The sequence below is a fragment of the Halictus rubicundus genome, chromosome 11 (assembly GCF_050948215.1).
Source record: "Halictus rubicundus isolate RS-2024b chromosome 11, iyHalRubi1_principal, whole genome shotgun sequence".
Taxonomy (NCBI): domain Eukaryota; kingdom Metazoa; phylum Arthropoda; class Insecta; order Hymenoptera; family Halictidae; genus Halictus; species Halictus rubicundus.
In genome coordinates this window covers 8,703,888-8,719,922 of record NC_135159.1, presented here as the reverse complement: position 1 = coordinate 8,719,922, position 16,035 = coordinate 8,703,888, and positions in this window count along the sequence as shown.

The following is a 16,035-nucleotide window of genomic DNA, read 5'->3' as shown; positions in this document are numbered from 1 at the left end:
TCCGGTGGCCATCTTGCCGAGCGTGTCGGCGTCGAGGTAAGAACGCAATTATTTTTAAAATATTTCCTTAACCTCGTTACCCGGAGAGCTGACCCCGTGCGTGCGCAAAAAGAGGGAAAACTTGCTTTGCAAAAAACGAACATAAGGAACGCCGCACCGGCGGTTTCGAACTGACCGCGGTTTTTGCAAACCGCCTCCCCACTTTTTTGCCCTTCGGAGGTGACCACCAATCTCCCGGGGCACCTTCAACATGTCATTGGCAATTAGTTCGGCAAAGTGCGTGTTCGTCTTAACCCCGTAAAACATCCTGAAAGTATTTTTGCAAAGTGTTCCGGTGAATATGTGGTGAGTGATCTTTAATAATCTTTCCCGGTAGCTTAGCAATTTCAATTGCCACGGATATTAATGAAATAATATTAGAATATGTGGTAAGTGTTTTATTATAATTTAACTTTGAATTATCAAGAGGAGAGTTTACAGTATCGGTCCCTGCAAAAATTATTTCCATACCTCTCACAATGAAACCAGAAACAATCGTGAAACTCAAAATTCTCTGTTGCACCACTTACAATTTCGCTAAAATCAATTTTAATTTTATTTAAATTTTCATAATTGTGCTACAAAGTACGTCATTGTATTCGGGGGATTCTGTAGAATTATTTCTCTTGAAAACAATATTTTTATCGTTTATACTTAACCTGTAAAAAATCATCGAAGTTGCAAACTCGGTTGTACCGTTCACATCTCACTTGAAGCAATTTCAATTTTATTTAAATGTTCATAACTATGCAACAAAATACATCATTGTATTCGGGAGATTCTGTAGAATTATTTCACCTAGAAATAATTTTTCTATTGTTTATACTTAACCCGTAAAAAATCGTCGAAGTTAGAAATTCGTTTATCTCTTCCAAGTGAATTTTCTCGAAAATGGAGGTCGATAGACAAAAACGCTTTTTCAGATTCGCGTTCGGCGCCGGTTGATCTGTGAAACTAGCCTAACGTTCGACGGAATATTGAAATGATGGTAATAAGTAGGCTTCGATACGAGGTTGACTGTATGCCAGGGGGTTTATATTTTACAGTAGTGACCGTACATTCTTCGCACACCTTTTCCATTCCACGTACTTTTAAACCATCCCCTCTCTTCGTTTCTCTCTCGCTCTCTCGCTCTCTCTCGAAACTCTGCCACTTCGATGCTTTTTACGGGGCTGCTTTTTCTCTTATTTTGAACCTCCCGTTGCTTTGGCCAAGAGTTTTCAGTCAGCGTTACGTAGAAAACGTTGAACTTGTTCGTGGTTCTTTTTTCACGGAAAAAGCACCACGTTGAAGGAGACGAGAGATATGGAAGGAAAATGTCAAATTTATCGGGGCGAAGCCTTCGGAACGTTAAACTGCAAAAATCGTGGCCCTTTTTACCCGTAAAAAAACGGCTGAGGAACAACTTAATAATTTTCTCAAAAAATCGTATAAATCACAATGAAAATGTTTCACAATCGGTGGAAATCAAACGCTCAACATTTCGAGAAACACATTTTGTTCTTGTAAATATAAATATGATTATTTTGAAAATTTTTCATTACCCGCAGTGACAAATAGAAAGTTGTATTTATTGTCTAAATGAAATTCAACTAAGGAAAGAATCGTGACAAATGATTTTAATATCGATATAGTAGCTGCGGTGTAGTTATCGATTAATTATAAACAAGTTTGATAGAGCGTGGTTGATATAATGTTAACCTAATTTTTAATTAATTAATTTCGTCGAAGCAGAGACTCGTGGTGGCATTTTTCAATATAGTACCATTCGTTAAATAACTTTATTTCCACCGCAGTAGAATTTTGAATAAAATTTTGCTATAATGCGAGAATATAGTTAAACAATACGGAAGAATCGTTATCGCGATGATTGTAAATATTATTAAAATATGGTGATACATAGTTCCCACGTTAAAAATGGCACCTGTCGTGCGTGAAAACACAATAATAAATACAATACAGTTTTTCGAATAAAAAATCTTGGGCAATAGTCTTCGGTAATCGTTTTTCGGCGCAGCTCGGCGACAATTCCACCGAGCATGATCGATCAATTGAAATTTTTTGGTCGACGCACACATCTGATTGGCCGGCGCCAATTTGCTCGCATACGGTCGATCAAAATATCTTCATCGAATACTTAATTACTTCGATATCGCTATCTTGTAGATGGCTTGCTCTAACAGCCATATACATTATATACCATGAAGACTTATGATGGGGTTCCAATTTGCCGCAGGGCGCCGTCAGGCTGCGTTTAACAACTTTTTAATGGAGGCTTGGCGACCATCACCCCGCCGCCAATGTTGAAACACTAATTCTAACGGGTGGCGTCTGAAAAATACATCTTCCGTATATTCTTCGAAAACTTTCATTCCGCACAGGGTGGACCTGTCCATATAAATCTATCCAGAATAACCATAACTCGCATAAACAAAATGATAAAACGGTGCGAAAATTTTTTTGTTTCTCTTTTCCAAGTAATTCTATTGCAAGTTCACAGATCTTCTTTTTTTTAAATAATTTATTCCGGCCTGCATTAATTTATTTAGCAGTTCGTCGATTAATTTATTTAGAAAATCCTCAATTTTTATTTCGTGGTGCGACAATGCCTCTTGATAAGTTTGCTCGTGTAATTATTAATAGGGGTGGTCCGGATCTGTATGCAAAATAAAAAGTTTGTGTAAATGTGTTTTCATCGTGTGAGTTTGCAAAAATGTTTCACTGGTAATTTCAATGTAGTGAAAATAATATATTAATACCTCCTAAAATCTTTGCACTGTTTTCAACTCATTTTTGTCATGAATTGCATAAAATCCGTAGTCTAGTCATTAGTTTATGGTAATTTCGCCAGGCAATAAATACTATATTTAAACTCGTGTTCTGGAATGTAAGATCTCAACTTTGACACTTTCCCATAAAAATGGTACTCAGAAAATCAAAAAACACAATTTTCAAATACTAATTTCACCGTTCAGTTTAAGTGTCCATTCATTGAACACGTCATATAACCCCCCAAAAATATATTAAGCGTTTAATAAATTTCCAAAAAACTTAGGCGTACCATTTTTACTGCCAAGTGACCTTTGCAGGGTTTCCAAAAGAATATATTAAAGATAGTAAAAATGCTTATTTTGGTACGATTTTGATACAAAAGTTGAGGATCGATTGATGGGTTTCTAAGATACTGTTTGCGATGCGTGACGCTAAACAAATTTATTTTCAAAGATGAACGAGCGTAGTTTTATCTGTGTGCGACACAGTGAGATAGAAGGGGGAACGGTTTCGTTTCAGATCGAGCCGTGTGTTGTTTATGGTTTATCGTTTCGAGTCGCAACAAGGAATTTCGTTTGGCATTCACATCTCTGGAATCATAGTCATCCAAAGGCTCGGTGCGTCGAACGTACCGATTGATTTTTCGTGTACGCCACGCACAGATACGTGCGGGCACACATTCGGGTCGAGCTATCGCTCCGAGCTCTCGCAAAATCAACCCCGAGCCCGACCACCCCCGCCTCTATGACAATTCTCCACCCCTGATAAGCGTTCGCCTTCTCGCTCCCCCTCCCTTCGCGCGATCGACTCCCCTACTCCCCCGCTGTCATCCAACGATGCCAGGGCCGGACCACGAAACCTCGGGCCCCCCCGGCAACCTTTTAACGCTCCGAATATGCATACCCGGAGCCAATTTTTATTTCTATTTAAAACTTCGAACGACATTATATTATATTTCGAAAAATACTGAAGTATTAAGTATAGTATTAGCATACATAATGCTTCTCTATAAATGGTGACGATAGCGATAGAAGAATCACCGTCGATAGCACACGACATGCGGTACTATTTTATTTTGTCAATCGAAAATGAAACCTGCGTTCTAATTTTTGTTGACGGCTTTCGCAGGATCAAAGGCCGCACAGTCGCTCGATGCAGATCGATTTTTCTTTTGAACTTTAATTTTTTAAATAAATTGAACAATGTCCTAAAAAATTGATGCCCTGGCATTTAGATTCTTGCCTGTGGCGCTCGTAACAATCTCAATTTTGATTTTTGTTAATTCGAAAAATTCCTGAAATTAGTCGAAATGTGAACAAAAATTCACACCAAAGTCGCATAACCAACTGTATCTCCGTTTCGTTGTAAAAAAATCGCGAGTGCAGCCAAAAAGTATTAAAGTGTAAAATAAGTGATTTTTCAAGGGTGGACTTAGACGCTCATAACAATTTCAATTTAGATTTTTCCCGACTCCAAAAATTCCTGAGCGTAGCCAAACCATGATCAAAAATTCACACTAAAGTCGCATGACCAACTGTATCTCCGTTTCGTTGTAAAAAAATCGCGAGTGCAGCCAAAAAGTATTGAAGTGCAAAATAAGTGATTTTTCAAGGGTGGACTTGGACGCTCATAACAATTTCAATTCAGATTTTTCCCAACTCCAAAAATTCCTGAGCATAGTCAAACCATGATCAAAAATTCACACTAAAGTCGCATGACCAACTGTATCTCCGTTTCGTTGCAAAAAAATCGCAGCCAAAACGGACTGAAGTGCGAAACAAGTAATTATTTAAGGGAGGACTGAATCGCTCGTAACAATTTCAATTTTGATTTTTGCTAATTCAAAAAATTCCTGAATGTAGTCGAAACATGAACGAGAATGTGGACTGAAGTTGCAGAGGAATTGGCTTGGCAGTTTCGTTCTGGAAAAAACTGGCGAAATCGCCGTAAGAGTCGGCCACGTTTTAAGTCGGTAAAAAGGAAGGTTAAAAAATTCCGTGGAAAAGGATCGAGAAGATCTCGAGGCTCGCCTCGATTCCTCGATCTTCCGCCTGCGCCCTCCCGACCCCCTCCCCCTTTGTCGTCGCCATTCTCCGCCTTCAGTTCCCTTTTCCAGGGGTTTTCTTTTTTTGCTCGCTCGCGTGTTTAGCCAAGAGCCCTCACGGGCGGAAGCGTCACGTACAGCTCTGAAACAAAAACGTAGCGACGTCAAATGTGATTACGAGAGCTGCGAGAGCAGCTCCAGAACGCGGATGCTGCGCTAGGTTGGGTGGAGAACAACCGGCGAGCTGGTAGAGGACGCCTAGAAAGCTTCGGTTGTGTTCGACAAAGAGGACAACGACGGAGAGATAGAAAGAGACGGAAAAAGACAGAGAGCGAGAGATATAGGGAGGGAGAGAGAGAGAGAGAGAGAGAGAGAGAGAGAGAGGGAGAGAGAGAGAGATGTGCAAGGAAAGAGGGTTGACTCAGGGCTGAATCTACACCGAGTCACGGAAGTATTCGCACACCCCCTAACACCCACTATTCCGCCTCACCATCGGAAAGTTCGAGCCATTGATATTTTCTGGGAGCCGAAATTCGAATGAGAAAATGCTGGAATACGTCTATCTAAAATAATAATTTCACGTAGCTCCGTTTCACGTATTAAAACCGACTTATTTATTGGCTTACTGAAAACAATTCGTCTGTTGTGTCGATAAGAACAAATTCTAATGTGGCTTCAATAAAAACGATTTAGAGAACGTGCAGCAGAAAATTAACGGTTCCACGAAAAACAATTTCCACGTGTATTTTAGTAAAAATCATGCTTATATTGCTCCACTAAATAACAACGTATCTGTTCATTCTGAACTTTTACGGCGTGTCCCAACAATCTGCTAAAAAATAAATTCTGCATATAATATTCTCGGGAGAATCATTTTTATTATATTAGATTGCTCCACTAAATAACAATCTACCTACACATTATAACGCGAAAGACAGTGGTACAGTGATACAGTTTGTACAGCCTGCCACTATAAAGATTATCTGTTTATCGTACTTTCAAAATTTGTGTAATTGATATGTTGTTCCACTAAAAGCAATTTAAAAATAACTTACATATTGTTGCAATAAAAATGATTCGCATATTGTCGCGCTAGAAACACCGTATGCATTGTACCACTAAAATGCAATTTACGTCGTTCCATTAAAAGCAATTACTATGACATATCACTGAAAGCAATTTATATATTACCACATTAAAAATAACTTATATAAAAGCAATCTGTATATGTTGTACCACTAAAATATCTTTTATGTACTGTCATTGAATACAACATATTTTCACAGTAAATATTAATTTGTATACCGTTGCAGTAGAAGTAACGTAAAAATTATTTAAGTCATCGTACAAGTGGTTGAACAAATATTTCATTATTATTTTCTGTTAATACTCATGTCAATAATACTGTTGTGGGAAGATACTACGAATAATAAAGTCAGTCGCATTCGCCCAATCTGTACAGTATAATTATTAAAAAAAAAAAAAAAAAACTGCACAATGGATGCGTTAACAATACAATTACCACACCATTCTTCAATGAACCATTCTGATTGTACAACGTGAACAGTATCCAGATAGAGAAAAAAAAATTGGACCAAAGATTGATTATACGTTTGGCAAATGGCGCGTTCTGTGCGTTGACACTTAAGGGAACGTTTAAATTGAACAAGAGTGCTTATTATATCCGGAAGTCGTCGGGAGAGAGTCGACCGAGCCAGCAGCACGTGCTTGCCAATTTGTCCACCGCACGTGGCACCGATAAAACCATGTCAAAATATTGCTCGCTATTTGAATAGGCCAATTATACCAGCAGCCTCCTCAACACGCCCATCTCTTTTCACCGAAAAAAGCTCTATCGCGTCCGTCATTTTTATTTACAGTGTCATTACAGCCCGAACGAAATCGAATCAAGCGAAAAATAAACCAAATTAATTCTGCCCTCATGATAAAAAATTATTTGTACCACAATTTCTGAAAATCCTTCCGTCCACCTAAAATTTACTGTATCAATAGTAGCTAGATCTTAAGAAATACCTTCGAGTATATCAAATGACAAATGAACCAAATTAATTCTGCACTCATAATAAAAAATTATTTATACTGTACCACATCTTTAAAAAATTCTTCCGACTACCTAAAATGTACTGTATCGATAGTAGCTACATCTTAAGAAATACCTTCGAGTATATCAAATGACAAATGAACCAAATTAATTCTGCACTCATAATAAAAAATTATTTATACTGTACCACATTTTTAAAAAATTCTTCCGACTACCTAAAATTTACTGTATCGATAGTAGCTACATCCTAAGAAATACCTTCGAGTATATCAAATGAGAAATGAACCAAATTAATTCTGCACTCATAATAAAAAATTATTTGTACTGTACCACATTTTTTAAAAATTCTTCCGACTACCTAAACTTTACTGTATCAATAGCAGCTACATCCTAAGAAATACTTTCGAGTATATCAAATGAGAAATGAACCAAATTAATTCAGCACTCATAATAAAAAATTATTTCTACTCTACCACATTAGGTAAAAAATTCTTCCGACTACTTAAAATTTACTGTATCAATAGCAGCAACATTTCATCCGAAGAAATACGTACAATAAATCAAGTATAATTGCTAAACTAAAATAAATTTAGGTTATTCATTATAGTCAGTCTAAATTAAATTAAATCTTTCTGATAAAATAAGTCTTTCGTTTCCAGAATTGAGAAACGATGAACAATGATAGGTAGGAAATAATGTCAACTATTTATCGTTGTTCCAAGCACACATTTTTCCACAAATCAAATATAGTTAAAGGGAAGTTTGTACATTTTTGGAGCAAGTATCCAGCAGAGTGTGTTTCATGAAATCGGGGTATAGTAATTGAAATTGCAGCGAGATAAAGTCGAACGTAGTAAAATTGGCAATAATAGCAGTTTCGTTAGCGTTCATAGTTATCGGGGAACGCGAATGGCGTCGTCTCGCTAAAATGAGAGGCAGAAAGCGAAGGTTTGCACGGTATTTGAGCGTCTTTGACAACATTCGCCTAAATGGAGGCGACACGTACGATTCCCGAAGAGGCGCAGCGCGTAGATCAAAGCCGGTGAATTTCCGATGCACTGATCGAGGGTGCACGGATATTCTGAAAAGGGGGGCGCAACACCATATCGACGGGGCGTGGTCGAAATCTGTCACACTAGCCACGAACAAACTGATGCATTGTCAGCAATGATACAGCGCTGACTCCTAAAAGCACTCTACGAACACAGAAAAAAAAGCGTTCATGCGAAGATCGGAATCAAAGGAGAAGCGAAGTCTTTAGAGAAAAATTGATCGTGTTCAGTCTGCCATAACTTCAAGGAAAAGAATTCTAGGACGATCCGACTAGGCTCATTTTATAGGGCGAAGTCCGCGCTCTCGACACCCCTAAGATCGACTTTTCTGGAATCATCCTTTATCCTCGGGAAAATGATTATAATGCATTCATCCCCACTAAGGAATCGCGAAATCTCAACTGTAAAATTGAACACGTTCAAACTATCATAACTTCGTTCAAAAAAATCGTACAGTAATCTACCCGGGCTCATTTGATAGGGTGAAGTCTGCGCTTTCGACACCCCTAAGTTCAGTTTTTCCGGAATCATCCTTTATCCTCAGGAAATTGATTATAATGCATTCATCCCCACTAAAGAATCGCGAAATCTCAACTGTGATATTGAACACGTTCAAACTACCATAACTTCGTTCAAAAAAATCGTACAGTAATCTACCCGGGCTCATTTGATAGGGTGAAGTATGTGCTTTCGACACCCCTAAGTTCGATTTTTCTTGAATCACCTTCTTTCTCAAGAAAAAATTGAAAGTTATGCAGCAACGATTAGTGGAACGCTAACTGTAGGATGAAAAATTGGCTGCATCAAAACTACCATAACTTAGTGAAAAAAAATCGTAGGATAATTCACCTAAGCTCATTTTATGGGGCAAAGCGACTAGTTTTGGTATCTTTAAATTCAATTTTCTTTGACCATCATTTCGGCTTTAAAAAATTGAATGTATTGATGAAAAATTAATGAAAAATTCTCTACAAATTCGAACGTCTCTAGGCAATTTAAAAAATTGTTTTCGGTGTCCAAATCACCATAGATTTCAAGATTGAAGTCTCTCCTTTACGACGAGTTCGAAAAATTCAGTATACGATTTTTTATAGACATTGTACTTTCAAAAAATGTGTACCACTGTTGCATTCATAAATTTTAAAATTACAAGAATATTAATGATCAATAACAATTATTGACAACTAAATTTTCAGATTAGAATAATATTACTAATACGGAACAACATCCATTTTGCACAATTGTATTATTAAGGTAGATACGAGGAAAAAAATGTCCGATGGCTTCTTCTCTTTTTCCACATGAAGCACAACAACGTTCCGTTCAGCTAAATAGAACTATGTATCATGCACGAGCCACGTATCGCATCAGCGTAACGTAACACAGTTACATAGTTATGTCGAATATTTTCCCAGCAACTCTTCCTGCTTTGTTTGACTATCGAAAATTCTGTAACCTGAAAATTTCGAGACCGTCGACAGCGCGAAGGACGCCTTTTGTGTTAGGGGTAAATAATTTCATCCCTTGAATCGCGTTCCCAATAACTGTTCCTATAATATAAACTGTTATAATACAAAATAATTCAAACTCAAATTCTGATTTGAGTAGTGAACAGTTGCTTGAAATTGCATCGACTTGAACATAAAAGAAACATTACATAAAAATAATTACATAAAAATCTCTAATTGCCACATTACATGCAAAATAATTTCAACTTCAACTTTGGCTTCCGTAATGAAAACACTTGATTGATATATTAATTTTGTATAGCTTCAATCATTTCGCAATTTTTACTCCATGTATGCAAACTTTAATGTATACGCTGCGGTTAATTGTATATTTTGTGGATCATACTTTTCTTTATTTCTCTGTTTAAAAAATCTATATTCAGCGTATTGTTATTAACGTAAATTAACTACTAATCAAACAAATTAAATTAAGAATACATACAATGAATTAAATTTTAAATGAATATTCGTATACATGCTTACAATTTATTTAATTAAATGTAATATCTGTATATGTGATTGTTTTCAAATTTTTATTTTTTCTACACAGTTTGGTTTAGTTAGCCTGACAGCAATTGTGTGTTTAATAATTTTACTAAAGTTCGGAGTTTGTCGATGGTATTCTTGGGTATACTGGTAATTTGTTACCGATGGAATGCAACTTGTAAAATGGAGTAACCGCCATCGCAGAAATATCAAAGTTATCTCTGAATTTCCTCGAGGCTCTCGCCTGGGAGCTGTGCTGTTTAACCTATTTACCAATGATCTCTCTGGGGAATTTGGATTCTGCAAATTCTTACTATATGCTGATCACTTGGAGATCCATTGCTGCATCGATCATCCGCTCTATCAATTCAGGAAGCTCTTAATATCCCTCTTGACCCCCCTAACCAACTCAAATACTTCATTTTACAATTCTAATACATTTAAATCCAGTGAATTGTAATGATAGAAATGAATTAATTTTGCAATATAAGTTTCACGAGGTCGTCAGATATTTTCGTTGAATTTACCGAGGATCCAGGAAATTAGAAATGTTGTTAAAGAATTATATGTCAGAAAAATATGATGACATGATGTAATAATAACTTGCGATGCTGTATGAAATTGTGTGTGTAGAGACTCTGTAACTTCGAGCCACTGTTCCTATGCGATCGAAGAGCCTCGTGGACCTAATTTACAAGGGGTAGATCGCTTAGATTAGATCCGATCACTTGGATTGGAAAGCCAACTTTACGGTCTGCGTGGACCATATGCAGGTTGTACTTCGCAAGGGTGGTCTAATCGATAGCTCTCGAAGATTGAGATAAGCTTTCAGAGTGTTTTTCATGTATAGTTATATGAGGGAGAATATGCGCCCCAAGGGATCATGCTACTGTCAAAAATAACCCAGAATCTCAGCCTCAAGTCTTCTCCACGATCCACAAAATTGCTAATTACTAGCTCAATTTTGATTTTTTTCTCCTTGTCAAAATTTGTGTGTATATTTAAAACATAAACGAAAATATACATTCTATTTACACAATAATCGGCGTCACACTCTTGTTATAAAAAAATTCCAAAGTTAAAGATACCAGGAGGTTGTGATTAGTTCTTCCCCTAGGATAGACTTACTTAGTTGCTTATAACTAGCTCAATTTTGATTTCTTCTCCTTGTCAAAATTTGTGTATATAATCAAAACATAAACGAAAATATACATTCAAGTTACATAATAATCGGATTCGCAGTTTTGTTATAAAAAAAAATTCAATGTAAACAGTATTATTTTGTTTCAAAGGTACACTTAAATGCTCATAGCATGCTCAATTTTGATAATCTCGTGTTCGAAAAATTTGAGAATATAGTCGAAACACGGACAAAAGTATGCAGCAAAGTCGCATAGCAAATGAGTTTCTCGTTCCATTGTAAAAAAATCCTATGTTCGCTTTTATTAAGTTGAACAGTGATACGAGAACTTTCTCGACTGAAAAAATTGCTATTCCGTTGACATAGCAAATAAAAGGCAACCTAAACCGTCGAAATTGAACAACGATCTATAAAATTCGCGAATGCAGTTTGCCATGATTCGGCCGGAGCCCCCGGAACAGCCGAGTCGAACGCCGAGCAATAAAAATCCAGGTGAGTAGGTGCGAATGCGTTTATAAATTTCGCAAATTCCGGCTTTGATCGACTCGCTCTGTAAAATGTCATTATTCGTTGCGGCGCATTTCGCATTCTTAATGAGAGATACCGAAATCTGCAACTAAAGCGAACATAATGAACACGTAGCATAACTGCAACCGCTCTCTTCGGATCCGACGCAATCCGATTACTTTTCAAGGGCTCAAACGCTAAAAGATTATGTTCATATCGAGCCGAACAAACGGACGAGCCATAATTACCGATTAATGATTGCCCAATCAAAGAACAATCTCCAACGAAAACCCCTAGAAACAACACTCGCTCAAAATGGTGATTTTTCTAGGCGAAATCAGAATGCAAGACACAATAGAAAGTATACTAAGCAATTCTACGAGAAAAACTGCATCGAAAATAAAGAATGAATTTTTGTCATTCGAGGCTCGGTTTTTGAAAAAATCGAGTTTCAAAATAGACCTAGTGAAATGGTTCGGTTTGCCTTTGAACTCGATTTTCTCGACAACTATGCCGCGGATGAAAAAATGTTGCTCCACAGATTTTGTAGATTTTTGAACGAGGAATCACGCGGTGTAGCTCGTTTTTTGGTTTCGGTGGCGGTTCGCACGAAGAATTTTTGCGAAATGTTTAATGATACCTATTTTCGGTGTAGTCGCGAACAGGGTGGGTTCGAGAAAGTTTAAAGAGGCGGAGGCTCTTGGAACTTAATGTTTCTCGTTCGCAGCCCTTGCTGATACCCTTCGGCTGCATATCTGTTCGATCTCACCCTCAGGCACCCTCTCGCCACGCTCCGAAGGAGGGTCGAACGAGGAGTGGGCGTCAAGTCGACGAATCGAAGGGTTTTGTCGAAGTTCCTCGAGAAACCAGACAGGTTTCGGTTATATGTGAGTCATTTCGGATGACGGGAGGAGACAGGATTGCCAAATGAATTCCCTTGGACCAGAAATTATGATGGACAGAAAATATTTTGTTATTGTCGTGGAGGAAAAACGCTCTGCAATATTTTCTTTCCGAGAGTCTGACCAAGCCAGGACCAGCTTTTCTCAGGTTAATTTTGACTTTTCCTGTGTACAAAAATTTGGAGATACAGTCTAAAGATAAGCAATAGTAGTTTTGTTGTAAAAAAATGCCAAAGGCAGGCTAAGATACTAGGAGTTGTAACAAGGTCTTTTCCAAGTATCTAGTTAATGGTTTATAACATACTCAATTTTCATTCTTCCTGCGTCTAAAAATTTGTGGACATAGTTAAATTATGGACAAAAAGGATCGCTGAAGTTCTATAATGATCAGTATCGCAGATTCGTAATAAAAAAATATCAAAATCAAAGTAAGACATTAGGGGGTAGTAAGTTCTTCTTCGAGGGTGTAGTTAATAGCAAATAACATAGACACTTTGCATTTTTTCGTCATATAAAAATTTGGTATCATAGTTAAGTAATAAACAGAAGTGTATAACAAAATTCTATAACCATCAGTTTTGCAGTTGCAGTACAAAACATTATAAAGTTAGTCTAAATTACCAAGAGTATTCATGTTCTTGAATGCTGTACTTCAATCGGCTACAGCATACTCAATTTTGATTTTTTCTTGATCCTGAAATTCGAGAATAATGTCAGAATATAGACAAATGGATACACTGAAGTCCCATAATAATCAGTTCCGCAGACCCATAATAAAAGAATGTCAAAGTCAAACTGAAACATTATGGGGTGTAATAAGTCAGCTTCCAAGGGTGTAGTTCATAAGCTTCTAACACCGTCGATTTGCACTTATTCTCCATAGAAAAATTCGAGAACATAGTCAGAAGGTAAACAAAAGCGTAGCCTAAAGTCCCATAAAAATCAGTCTCTTCGTTCTATTCGAAAAAATTCGGCAAGTCGTCGAAAACCCCGATCAAATCTCCCCTAAAAATTTCTTTAAAACCACCCCACATTCGCTACCCTCAGCACCTCTAAATATCACTTTCCCCAAACCATCCTCCAAAAGTCTCCTCACCCTTCGAACCCCTATCCGTCATATACTCCCCGCGCCCCTCCCGGTAAAAATTAAAAAACCCATCTCCCAATAAAACGAACTCCACTATTCCCCCGAAAAACAAAAAGGAACCTAGTACTAAAGACACAGAGGGCAACCTTAAGGGTCGCTACAATTCCGCCTATCTAGAAGAAGCCCTAAAGCCTCCCTCCACGCGCCCTCCGCCCGCGTCCACCCACACAGACCCGCGTGCGCCCACCACCCTTTAGTGTACACGGTACGAAAAGCTAGATAGCAGGGTGGAAAGAAAATCGCTCGCAGGTTATTTTCCAGAAGAATTTTTATTGGTAAGTCCGCCATCTTGGCCGGCGGGTGGGGGAACGTTCATCAGCCTCTAACAGTTCCCGATTGGCCGGCGTAGGGGATGCGTTGCCATGGCGACCTCCAATAACCGGTTTGCGCTCACGCCTCGTGGTTCGCGCGCCGAAGCGCTTTCGTTTCGCCGGGGGAGAGGTGGCAGGGGAGGGGGGTAGGTATCGCTCGCGACCCCCCACCACCTCGAACAACCCCTCCGAGTCGTGTCCCCCCGCGGAGTCACCGGGATAACTGCATTTCGCGGACAGAATCCCACAAGAACTCACGGCGAGCGGTCGCCCCTCTCGATTGCTCGGCTCGTTTCGGGTTTTTCCTGCTCGGCAGAGCCCGCGTCGTCGCGACGCCCGTTGCCCGCGAGGGCCACTCCGGCGAGTTACGAACGCCCGCGAGGGCCGCTACGCGACGCGCAGAGACTCGCCTCTCTCAGACAACCCCGATTTTCTCTCGCCTGCTGCTCTTCTCATAATTATTCCGAGATATTCGAGAATCTCTCTCCTCTGTCCTCGTGTCCGTCGTTTGGCCCCCCCTCTCTCCCCCTTCTTCGCACGGAAACCTCCCCCCGCTTTCTCCTCCCCTTCTCACCCCCCCGCGCCCACTGTTGACTGGGAGCCGCGTAATTGCATCGACGGGATAATAAGATTTCAATTTCGAATCGAGGCCGCGGTAGCGATAACGTCCGCCCGCGATTAACCTGTGTTTTACGGTCCTTTCGGCTCTCTTAACCTCCCCTCAACCCCCTCCCCCCTCCCCCAGCCACCCACCCACAACGTAAACATTAGCAGCGTCGCGGATCACATTGTTGAAGAGGCTCTCCGCGGAAACTCGGTCGAAACAGGGCGGCATCTTTGCCGCTTCGCCGAATTTACGCGTGGTGTGAGACCGTTTCGGGGGACGAGATCGCGGAGCCGAGACACCGTTGGCACCGAGGTCGCATCTTCGCTGAGAAAGACAGTGGATCTTCGTTGGAGCTTCGCTGAGAGAATCTGAGACCAACCGTGTTCTTCGAGCAACCGCAGGAGAGCGCCGAGCAGTGATCCCGGCACCTCCAGGATTAGCGTCGGCACCTTTCCGAGAAGAATAGAGTAGTACTCTCAGTTGCTGAGCAGCTGAGACCGTCGGCCGAAGAGTTCGGAAGAGTAGTGAGGTGAGATCAACACAGTCGGACATTCACTGAGGCGATAGAGTACTTTCAGTTGGAACGCTGAGGATCTGAGAGTCGCGGCATCGCTGAGACGAAGGGACGTGGGCTGAGAGTTTCCGAATCGATATAGAAGATTCACTAGGAAGAGGGAGAGAGTGAAGTTTGGGCGCTGAGAGTCTGAGACTTGTTGGAGCGAAATCATAGTGGACGCGAACTGAGACCTCCGACACCAACGTCAGAGCTTTGCTGAGAAGATTGATTATTCCCAGTAGAGGTTTCCCGAGGATCTGAGGATCTTTGCTACTTTGAGTATTGGCTCGGTTTAGTGCTGAGATCCGAGACTTGTTCGCCGTACTGAGAATCCCAAGTGAACTGAGAGTTCTAGGCACACGATATTGAAATTTTCCCAAGCAGTTTCGGTTTCGATGTTTTCGAGTTGAGGTCGAAAAGATACGGATCCTCTGAGACCTCAGCGATCAACATTGGAGCCTCCGCTGAGGAGCGTAGGCCAGTGCCCAGAAAGAAGACCTTTCGAGACCTTTGAGGATGCAAAAGACGCTAAGTTAATCACAAGCCGAGGCCTGTCCAGCAAGTGTCATAATATTGTGTTGAAGCAGTGCGTCCTGACGTGTGTATACTTAAATAGTTATTCCGAAGCCTCTTCCTAAGAGTAATTCTCAGTCGACGTTCTGAAGGATTACAATCGAGGTTAGTCCAATTCTATCCTAATTAGAGGACGAGCATCGCATCGTTGAGTTGTTGATTGCTCACTTGAGAGGACAACGTTGCGTCGCCAAGGGATCTTAGCTAGGTAGAAAGAGGATTTGCTTTGCTATCGCTCCTCCTCAGTGTACCCTACAGAGAATAAGGATCACCTTTTGCTGGTACTTTTCAGGCTATCCAAATTCTCAAAATACAGCAATTTGGGGGG